Here is an 11,313-nt window from a genome sequence, read left to right as displayed (position 1 = left end):
AATGGTGACCTAACATCAAAAACATTGTTAAAAATGTACAACAAAGAATGTTCTTTCTGCGCCAACTCAGGAAGCTCAAACTGCCCAAGGAGCTGCTGATACAGTTCTAAAGAGGAATCATTGAGTCTGTCATCTGCACCTCTATAACTGTCTGGTTTGGTTCTGCAACCCAACAAGACCGACACAGACTTCAGAGGATAATCAGAACTGCAGAAAAAACAATTGCTGCCAACCTGCCTTCCACTGAGGACTTGTATACTGCACAAGTCAAAAAGAGGGCGGTGAAAATATTTACTGACTCCTCGCATCTTGGATACAAACTGTTTCAACTCCTACCCTCAAAACGACGCTACAGAGCACTGCACACCAAAGCAACTAGACACAAGAACAGTTTTTTCCCAAACGCCATCACTCAACTGAACAAATAATTCTCTTAACACTGGCAAACGTTTTACTAAGTCTGCACTTCTTTTTCTACTAGTTTTTTGTCATCGTTCCTATCATCCTTTTCCTCCCACTTAGGACTATATGACTTTAACTTGTTGCTTGTATCCTAAGATTTTTATTAATATTGATTGTTTCTTCATTGCTTATTTGACCTCTATGACAATTGTTAAGTGTTGTACCACATGATTCTTACAAATCCCACAAACTTTCTTCAGAACCTTTCCCAAGAAAAGCCATGTGCAATAAAGGAAAAATTCTAGTTTTACAGTACTCCTATCCTCATATTGTTTCTTGCACAATGCTTGGATGCCCTCTATGGGCTGCTCTGTACAGAGCCTCAGCAAATAAAAGTAAATTTTGGGTCCTGACTATTATCCAGTGATGGAGAACCAAAAGAGGCTGCATGGATGTGTTAGCATGAGTGCATGTGCCCAAACTCCTTCCCTCCCCCTCACCCATGCATACGCACACACACACACACACACACCCTGCACTGCCCCTGCACATGCGCACAATTTTCCCCATCCCTGCGCATGCGCACAGGCCTGAAGCCTGAGACGGTGAAAAAACAGGCAAACCAGAAGTTTGGAAAATGCACTTCCAGTTTGCCCATTGTGCTGGGTTTTTTTGCACTCCAGAGGGTTCAAGGATGTGTTTCCCAAACTTCCGGTTTTTTGCACTCCAGGGCTCCGGACGCTAAAGGAAAGCTTCCCTAAAGCATCTGGAGGGTGAAAGGACTTTCCCCAAAGCTGAAAATCAGATGGCCAGTGTGTGCATATGCACTAGAGAGGGCATAGTACAATTTATTTATTTATTTATTTGATTTTTATGCCGCCCTTCTTTTTAGACTCAGGGCGGCTTACAACATGTTAGCAATAGCACTTTTTAACAGAGCCAGCATATAGCCCCCACAATCCGGGTCCTCATTTTACCCACCTTGGAAGGATGGAAGTCTGAGTCAACTGTGAGCCGGTGATGAGATTTGAACCGTTGACCTTCAGATCTACAGTCAGGTTCAGTGGCCTGCAGTACAGCACTCTACCTGCTGCGCCACCCCAGCTCTCGTATGCCCTCCGATATCGTCCATGACAATTTTTCATGCCTACAACTGTTGCAGCATCCCCATGGTAGGTGGTCAAAATTCAGATGCTTGGCAACTGGTTCATAAGCAACAAGAAAACATGTACAATGGTCCCTCAATTTTTGCGGGTTCGAACTTTGCGAAATGGCTATACCACGGTTTTTCAAAAATATTAATTAAAAATACTTTGCATTTCCCCCCTATACCACGTTTTTCCCCCTCCCGATGACATATGTCATTGCCAAACTTTCGTCCGCCTTTAATTAATATAATAAATACATGGTGAATAATAATCTAAATGGTTGCTAAGGGAATGGGAAATTGTAATTTATGGGTTTAAAGTGTTAAGGGAAGGCTTGTAATACTGTTCATAGCCAAAAATAGTGTATTTATTTCCGCATCTCTACTTTGCGGAAATTCGACTTTTGCGGGCGGTCTCGGAATGCATCCCCCGCAAAAATCGAGGGAACACTGTATTATCAATAAAAACAGTAAACGTCAAACAAGATTATTTTTTCCATTTACCAATATTTTTGAACACCCTATAAAGCATTAATAATTCATATAACTTTATAAACTTATGGTGTGCATTTTAAAATCATAGTTGCATCTGTAAAATATATTTATTTTTCAAAAACAACATCAGAAAAACTTCAGCTATAGTATTTTGTACAAAAGGAGGGCTAGGATTAAGGTTAGCTTTTAGTTGAGGGCAGCGATGGGCTACGAGTTGGAACACTAAATTGCGCTTGCCGCCACGGCTCGTAAGTTCTTGCGGGACCAGCGTGATTTTGCTGCTGCACCTGTGGAGGTAGCAAAATTGCACCCGTGTTTCAGCGAAGTTTTACCTGCGGCTCCGTGCGCGATTTTGCTACCTTCACAGGTACAGCAGCAAAATTGCGCTGGTCCTGCAAGAACTTACAAGCCGTGGTGGCGAACACAATTTAGCATTCCGGCTCGTAGCCCACCGCTAGTTGAGGGTAAGGATATTTTAGATCAGTTTATAGGTATATAGGACGCACGCACCAGTCCCATTTTGCAAACTTGCTGGTAGTGTTTCTCTGCAAAAGCTGAACATGGATAGATTCTTCATGAATGTCCATCATTTTGATCCCTATTGAGTCTTCGGAGAAAAACATTCAAGGTAGCTTCTTTTCCTCTTGATGTTTAATAGTTTAAAGAGGTTTTTATTTCAAGAAGACTGTGCGTCACACAGCCCTGTTAATTTTGATCTTTTGGCTGCAAAACATGAGTGTCATTCAGCAGTACAGTGATCCCTCGATTTTCGCGATCTCGATCTTCGCGAAACGCTATATCGCGATTTTTCAAAAAATATTAATTAAAAATATTTTCCCACCCGATGACGTCACTCTTCCTTTCTCATCTTTCTTTCTCTCTCTCTTTCTCTATCTTGCTTCTTCCTCTCTCACACTCTCTTCCTCCCTCTCTCATCTCTTTCTTTCCTTCTCTCTCTTTCTCTATCTCTCCCCCTCTTGCTCTCGAGCGGCGGGCGGACGAGCAGCAGCGAGGAGCCAAAGATCGGGGTTTCCCCTTTGCGTGGGCGGCGGGGAAGACCCAGGGAAGGTTCCTTCGGCCGCCCAGCAGCTGATCTGCTCGGCAGCGCCGCAGCAGCGAGGAGCCGAAGATTGGGGTTTCCCCTTTGCGTGGACCGCCTTCTGCTGCACGAATCCCAGTGATTGATTCAGTCCCATAGAGTTGGCCTTCTCTGGGTCCCGTCGATGAAACAATGTCATCTGGTGGGACCCAGGAGGAAGGGCCTTCTCTGTGGTGGCCCCAACCCTCTGAAATCAACTCCCCCCGGAGATCATAACTGCCCCCACCTCCTTGCCTTTTGCAATGTCTTAAAAACCCACCTCTGCCGCCAGGCATGGGGAAATTGATTCCCCCTGGCAATTCTGTTTTTATGTATAGTTTATTTGGGGTGTATGAGTACTTTTAATTAAGGATTTTAAACTGTTTTTAATCATTGGATTTGTACTGTGCTTTGTTGTAGTGAGCTGCTCCGAGTCTTCGGAGAGGGGCGGCATACAAATCTAATATATAATAATAAAATAAATAACAATAATAATTTATTATTTAAATAAAATCAAAATAAAGCTCATTTGCTTCCATTCGTTTGAGGTTTCTTTTCATTTATTTGTTTTTTCCCACAGCATGTGCTATTTCTTCTTCCAACTCAGATACAGATATGAGAAGAAGCATACATCAGTCATAGAATAGATATGGTTCTGGTCCGATTATCATAGAAGACTTTGGAACATGTACTGTTCTGGAAGGCTGTTCTGTGGATGCGTTTAAATTAAAAATATTAACAAAACTCACCAAGAAACCCAGAAAGAGTTGATGCAAATATTTTTTTAAAAATATTCAGGTTAAAAAGTTATTCTAAAAATTATCCTAAAATAATTTTACTTATTCCTAGATTCCTTTGATTCCTATTTTATTTCATTATCAAATTTTAATGTCTATCATGAAATTATTTATGTCATGTTTTCTGTCATATTGCCTTTTTGAATTCTAAATCCTAGAGTCAGGCATGCAAGCTAACAAGCAAACAAATAAAACTGAAGATCTCTTACCTCAAATATGGCTTTTCCTATATAATAGAGGAAAAGAGCCATGATGGAAATAAAGTAAACCTTCACTAAGCTAAACTACTGTTTAATATATTAATATATATATATAAATATATATATATAATATGAAGTAAATAGATGAATAAGTAAACAAATAAATTTTGTAAAATAGAACAAACCTAAACTATGTCAATAAAATGAAATAAAAACAGAAGCAACTTAACCAACCAATCCTCAGTAACTTTCCTATATAATAGAGGAAAAGAGCCTCGTCTTTTCGTCTCCCCTCCTTTTATAACCCCATACTGCTCCTCCACATCACTAATTTGAACATTTTCTCCTTCACCCAAATAAACCCCAATAACATAATTGTGCTTATCATGTTGTTTATTTACATTATCATTTGCCGAAGAGACGGAGTAACGACACGGACACAAGAGCTGGATTTAAACTTGGGTCATTTTTATTAGAAATGATTTGCATAATTTATTTAATTAAATTAGCATAAATTAGCATAAATTAGCATAATGCTTAACTATGACCCAAACAGTGGACCTGCAGGGTCAAACAAATACTTCCGGGGCGGAAATGACGTAGCAATCAACATTCCTGGGCAACTATGGGCGTAGCTCGATGCTAGTCCAGGTGAGGGACCTCTCCCTCACCTGAGACCCTGCCTTGCACTCGCATGAGGGGGGTCCCGCCGGCGCACCCCTACCCGGGGACTTCAATGTGCGGGACCCAAAGACAGGTTCCCCCCAACTGCTCAGGTAGCACCCCACATGGAGAGAACCTGTCAATCATCCCCAAAGATGCCCAAGGGAGAACGCGCAGTTGCTAACCACCACCCAGATTTCCGCCCCTAACCTGCCTACCCAAATGACCAAAGGTAAGCCAATCAACCTATTAAATGCAAGCACCCCCTAACCGCACATCCAACTCCCCAGTGTGGAATGGGCGAAAAAACGGCTATGCCTAATGGGCGAAGCTGCAAAAAATTCCCATTCGGCCCCCCTAGGGGCGACCCAATAGTAGCACACTGCAAAATAGTGGAGGGCGGGCGGGTGTCTGCTCCAGCTGCCAGTCCCAGCGAAAAGGCTTGGCCCAGGGCCTGCAGGCCCTTAAATAGGGCCTGCAAGCCCCGCCCCTGACCGGCAGCAATGTCAGGCCTCGTAGGCCTGATTTTCGGCCGAAATCTCATCTCGCGAGATTTCGGCCGAAAACAAGATGGCGGCCGCCATGAGGGAGTCCGGTGTCTGCCCGGTCCCTCCGGCAAATGCTGCCGGCCGGTAAGTCGACCGGCGCTATTATCAAAGTGTCATTATCAATGTTCTTCTTATTTTCTATTGTTGTCTCATCCATTCCTCCACTCTTTTCTTTGTCCCATTCAATAATTTCAAAGGCTCTTCCGAGATCTCAAAAAATTGTCTGGCAAGATCAATAAGCTCTTTACAGTCAATTCTCTCCATTTCTTTAAGGTCAAAATCCCCAATTTTTGAAATAAAATAATAATAATCTTTTATTTTTGCAGGGACAGTTCAGTTGCAATTTCAGCTTTCAGCTTTCCTTCAAAGTTATCATCATCAACGAGGCACCAAATTTCACTATTGGTTCAGCTGCTAATGTGTTGTATTCACCAATCTCACGATGCCAATCCTTGCAAAAGCGACCACCTCAGCTAAGGACAACACAAACGTCATCTCCCAATTTAAAAATCAAAAACAAAGAAAGGTTTTAATATTCGCTGCATGTTCATTCTCATTTGGTTGTTTTCCTCCACAGCATGTGCTAATTCTTCTTCCAACTCAGATACAGATATGAGAAGAAGAGTACATCAGTCATGGAATAGAAACAATCATACCAAAAGAGAAGCTTATGACAGGATTGTAAGTGAATTGAATGACTTACAGCTCCTATGATGTCATTATTTTCAGCCAGCTCCTCCTGATACATAGCATGGATGTGCTCCCTCTGTTTTCTTTGATAGTCTCTGTATTTCCCCAGAGACACCTGGCAAAAGAGGACATCTTGAACACCTTTGAACAGAGGAGGCAAATCTACTAAGTGTGATACTGTGTCTAGACCAGGGGTCAGCAACCCGCCATATGTGGCTCTCTCAGCCCTCTGCTGTGACTCCCTGTTGCTCAAAATATGTGTCACAACTTTTATATGGGAAATGGATCCAAATGACTCTGCTCTGAGCGTTTAAGGTTGCCGACCCCTGCTCTAGACAATATTGCTGTTAAAGAAAAAACTACAAGACCCAGAGAGCTGTCCTCTCCAACCACTGCTAAGCAACAATCTTCATGACATCACCTGGAGTTTGCCTCTAGCCAGCTGTGGGGAGAACTGAAGTTGCCTTTAGCTGCTCTGCTGCTTCAATGATGTTATAGTGGCCCTTTTCTTCCAATACAACCCCTGTTGTATGAAGAATTGACAGTGCCTCCGAGATAGTGTTGATGACAACATGGGCAGAGGCTTGGATCCTCCTATCTCTAGTTTAGTGTAAGGTGACTCTGAACCTCCTGACTATTAATTGTATGGATTTGGGACAGCTGTTTGTAAATTGTCAGGAATTCATATGAGTCAGTGGTAGAAAAATATTATTAAATCAGCCAGTCAGTGCCAGCTTCTATCCGTCTTTCCTCTGACATGGTTCTGGTCCGATTATCATAGAAGACTTTGGAACATGTACTGTACTGGAAGGCTGTTCTGTGGATGCATTTAAATTAAAAATATTAACACAACTCACCAAGAAACCCAGAAAGAGTTGATGCAAATATTTTTTAAAAAATATTCAGGTTAAAAAGTTATTCTAAAAATTATCCTAAAATAATTTTACTTATTCCTAGATTCCTTTGATTCCTATTTTATTTCATTATCAAATTTTAATGTCTATCATGAAATTATTTATGTCATGTTTTCTGTCATATTGCCTTTTTGAATTCTAAATCCTAGAGTCAGGCATGCAAGCTAACAAGCAAACAAATAAAACTGAAGATCTCTTATGGCTTTTCCTATATAATAGAGGAAAAGAGCCATGATGGAAATAAAGTGAACCTTAACTAAGCTAAACTACTGTTTAATATATTAAAATATATATATTAATATATATATATATATATATATATATATATATATATATATATATAATATGAAGTAAATAGATGAATAAATAAACAAATACATTTTGTAAAATAGAACAAACCTAAACTATGTCAATAAAATGAAATAAAAACAGAGCAACTTAACCAACCAGTAACTAAATAAAGCACCCACACAGCAATAAAAACCCGGGTGAATAGCTTTCATTCAGCCCACCCAAAGGTTTCATTGACTTCTCCTTTGTGAGCTCATGCACCTGTGAGAAGTATTATGAGGCGTGACCTCATGAGGGAAAGCAAAGCAAACTGATTAGCTGAATTAATGCTGCTCAATGCTTTATCAATTTTGGTAGAAAGTAAATACCAAATCTTGCTGATGCGTTTGGTGGAATCAGCGGATGAAGTAACAAGAAAAATGCAACAGAAAATTTAGTGTCCCTGAACAAAGCAGGGAGATGTTTGGAGAAATAAGCACCGTTGAGAGTGCAAAAGTGGTAAATGAGTAGGATCGATTCATGTCTTTGGGTGAGTAAATTACGCTGTGGATGTTGCTCCTACAAACTTCAAGAAATACACAGTATTTTAACTTAACCATTCAGTGTCCCTTCAATGTTTGGCCTGAGCTGATGAATTACATAGAGGTATCATCTATTTATGACCACAATTAAGCCCAAAATTTAGGAGTTTTCTTTCTACACTTGTTAAGTGAATCACTAAAGTTATTAAATTAGTAACATGTTTGTTAAGTGAATCTATCTTCTCCAATATCTTTGCTTGTCTGCAAGTTTGCAAAATAGAATAGAATACTTTATTGGCCAGGTGTGATTGGACACACAATCTTTGGTGCATATGCTCTCAGTGTACATAAAAGATACATTTGTCAAGAATCATGAGGTACAACACTTAATGATTATCACAGGAAACAACCATTATTAATATAACTAGTAAGGATACAAGAAACAAGTTACAGTCATGCAGTCATAAGTGGGAGGAGATGAGGGTGGGAATGATGACAGTGGTGAGGGAATTATTTGTTTAGCAGAGTGATGGTGTTTGGGGAAAAACTGTTCTTGTGTCTATGTTCTTGTGTTCTCGTGTCAATGAATGATCACTCTTTCATAAAGATGAAATAAACTGCAATCTTTACTTACAATTCTGTTGATTCATGCTTTTACAGAATGCAGGCATAAATGCTTATATTACAGTTCATATTAATAACTTCTGGATGCTTCCATGTGTGAGGATGCCTTCGGATTGATCTCACACATGTGTCCTCAACCGAGGACAATGGAGCACGCAGGAAGATAGAAGGAGGTGGAAAGAAGCTCAGCAGGGCCAAAAAGGGCCAAAAAGGGAAACAAGGGGAGGAGTCATCTACTCTGCACTGTTTATATAGTCTGCAGAGGACATGCCCCTTTTTGTCATCAAAAGGTGACACCCTAGTCAGTTAATTTGCGATCTGACCATAGAGATGTGTCTACAAGACAGTGTAAGCATGAGTTAGAGTGGTGAAACCGAACATAAACCAGAGCCTTTGTAAAGTTTGCGCAACACAGAGCAGGATAGTGGAGCAGGAAAGGGGGTTAGGTTAGGGTAGACATACACTAGGCAGTGATGGCAAACCGTTTTTTCCTCAGGTGCTCACATCCATAGTTCAATGCCCCCCATGCTCCCCACCGCTCTGGGCATGTGCACACGACCCCCCTGTGATGCCCCGCCCCCCGTGCATGCATGCACAACCCTCCCGCTACCCTGTTTCTCGACTTCTAGTGGGACCATTAGACCTGTTTTTCTCCCACCCCAGGCTGCAGAGCCTCCCCAACCCAGACAAAGGTTGTCACTCCCGCCACACCCGCTACTCCCGGTACACTGCGCACGCAGCTCCACAGCTCTAGCATGTGTGTGTGCGCAATCCAAGTCAGACTTTGCTTCTGCGCATGCCCAGAAAGCAAAATCTCACAAGGGGACATGTACGTGTGTCAAATTTCGGCAACTTTTTGACTTTCATACATGCACAGAAGTAAAAAAAATAGCTGAAATCCAGCCTGCAGGCCGCGAGTGTGACACCTCTGATCTAATGGGTTGAAAAGATGGGAAGAAGATCTAGAAACTTGTGGTTAGGTTGAATCTGGAAGAAAAGAAAAGTGAGAAATTTGAAGAACAAAAAATGATATATAAAACAGCATATGTAGAACCTCGACATACGAGCTGCTCTATATACGAGCATTTCGAGATGCGAGCTAGGAGGGGAGGGATATTTCTGTTCTACTTATGAGCCCAAATTTGGGATACGAGCGCTCACCGCCTGTCCCTGTCAGCGGCCCAGCCACCTTCACCCGCCCGGACAACCGCCAGAGGGGCTCCTCCGGAGGGGCGCACGGGGAAGGGCTTGAGCCGCCACCTTCTCCCTTCCCCTTGGGAGCGCCGCACCTCTTGTCTGCCCGGCCCGAGAGGCACGAAAGCGCTGCTTATGCCGGGCGGTCCGCCTGGAACGCCAGAAATGCCGCCGGGCCGATTGCTGAGTGGGGGCGGGAGGAGGCAGCGCCGCACCGGACCCCTCAGGCTGCTCCGCCCGGGATGGGGCTCCTCCGAGCCCTCGACGCGCCTGCCCAGGGAGAAGCCGCTGTCCAAACCTCGGCCGCTCACCAAATGGGAGCAGTTCACGCACCTCAAGGGCATCCAGCTGACTCGCAAGAAGCGGGGCACGCTTGTCTGGGATGAAGCCGCCCAAGAATGGAAGCGGTGCTGGGGTTACCGCCGAGCCGGCGGCGACCCCTCCCGCGAGTGGCTCATGGAAGTGCCCGACTCGGCGGACCCCATGGAGGACCAGTTCGCCAAGCGGCGCCACGAGAAGCGCGAGTGGGTGGCGCGCAATGAGCTCAACCACCTGAAGAACCTGGCGCGCGCCCAGCGGGGCCGCCCAGCCGCCGACCTCCACCCGACGGGCCACCAAGACCGAGCCGAGATGAGCCGAGATGAGCCGCGTCACCGCCCTGGCTCGCGTCTCCACCACCTCCCAGAGCCACTTCCAGCCTCGCCTGCCCAAGGAGCCCGCCGTCGCCCAGACCAACACGGCCCGCGGCAAGAAGCGGCGCTTCCAGCCGCTGCTGGGCGACCTTGAAGGGGAGAAGAAGCGGCACCGGGAGCTGGCCCGCAGCCTGAGTAGCAAGAAGCCCGCCCTGGACCTCACCCGCGCCGTCAACAAGCAGCTCCGCGAAGACGGGTGAAGGTGGCTGGGCCGCTGACAGGGACAGGCGGTGAGCGCTCGGAGGGGGCACAGCCCGGAGGAAGACTTGGACTCCGCTGCGGCTGCTTTTTGGGCTTGCACGCATTAATCGCTTTTCCATTGTTTCCTATGAGAAACAATGTTTCGTCATACGAGCTTTTCAACTTACGAGCCTCCTTCCGGCACCAATTAAATTCGTAAGTCGAGGTTATACTGTAGTGCTATTGTAAATTAGACAGTTTTATTTCTTATTTTTTTCCCTTATCTTAATTTATTATATGGTCTTAATATTTTTTTTTTACAGTTTGAATAATTTTTATCCTACAAAAGTAATAGATGATGGGCAAGTATGCCTATCTGTAGTTCTCTCTACAATATTTACATTATTTCCTTTTGATAGAATATGTAGGGTGAATTGTAAGGTAGCAGAAAACCTACTGGAGACTTTCTAATTCTGCAGACAATGCCAAAGTCATTTTCTAAATAATAGAAAGTCATTTTCTAAATAATAGAAAGTCATTTTCTAAATAATAGAAAGTCATTTTCTAAATAATAGAAATAATTTTTTTTCTAAATAATAATCTTTTTTATCTTTCACCTATCTCTCAAGGTTTCTGCCAATATCAGCCATTATCTTGGCACAAACTAACTTTAAGCATGAATGTGGGTGAAGCCAATACAATTCCTTAAAGGAAGTTGTTTTTTCATTGCTTTTTTGGCCCCTATGACAATCATTAAGTAGTGTACCATATGATTCTTGACAAATCTATATTTTCTTTTATGTACACTGAGAGCATATGCACCAAACAAATTCCTTGTGTTTCCAATCACACTTGGCCAATAAAGAATTCTATTCTA

The 11,313-nt window shown here is 43.2% G+C and overlaps 1 pseudogene; it reads left to right on the top strand.

The window, feature by feature from the left end:
• The first annotated feature begins 1,513 nt into the window (after nucleotides 1-1,513).
• Nucleotides 1,514-10,456, top strand: LOC139158124 (ribosome biogenesis regulatory protein homolog; annotated as a pseudogene).
• Nucleotides 10,457-11,313: the final 857 nt, after the last annotated feature.

Source organism: Erythrolamprus reginae, chromosome 1 (assembly GCF_031021105.1).
Source record: "Erythrolamprus reginae isolate rEryReg1 chromosome 1, rEryReg1.hap1, whole genome shotgun sequence".
Lineage (NCBI taxonomy): Eukaryota > Metazoa > Chordata > Lepidosauria > Squamata > Dipsadidae > Erythrolamprus > Erythrolamprus reginae.
The sequence above is the reverse complement of the archived record's forward strand: the minus strand, read 5'-3'. Positions and strand labels throughout refer to the sequence as shown.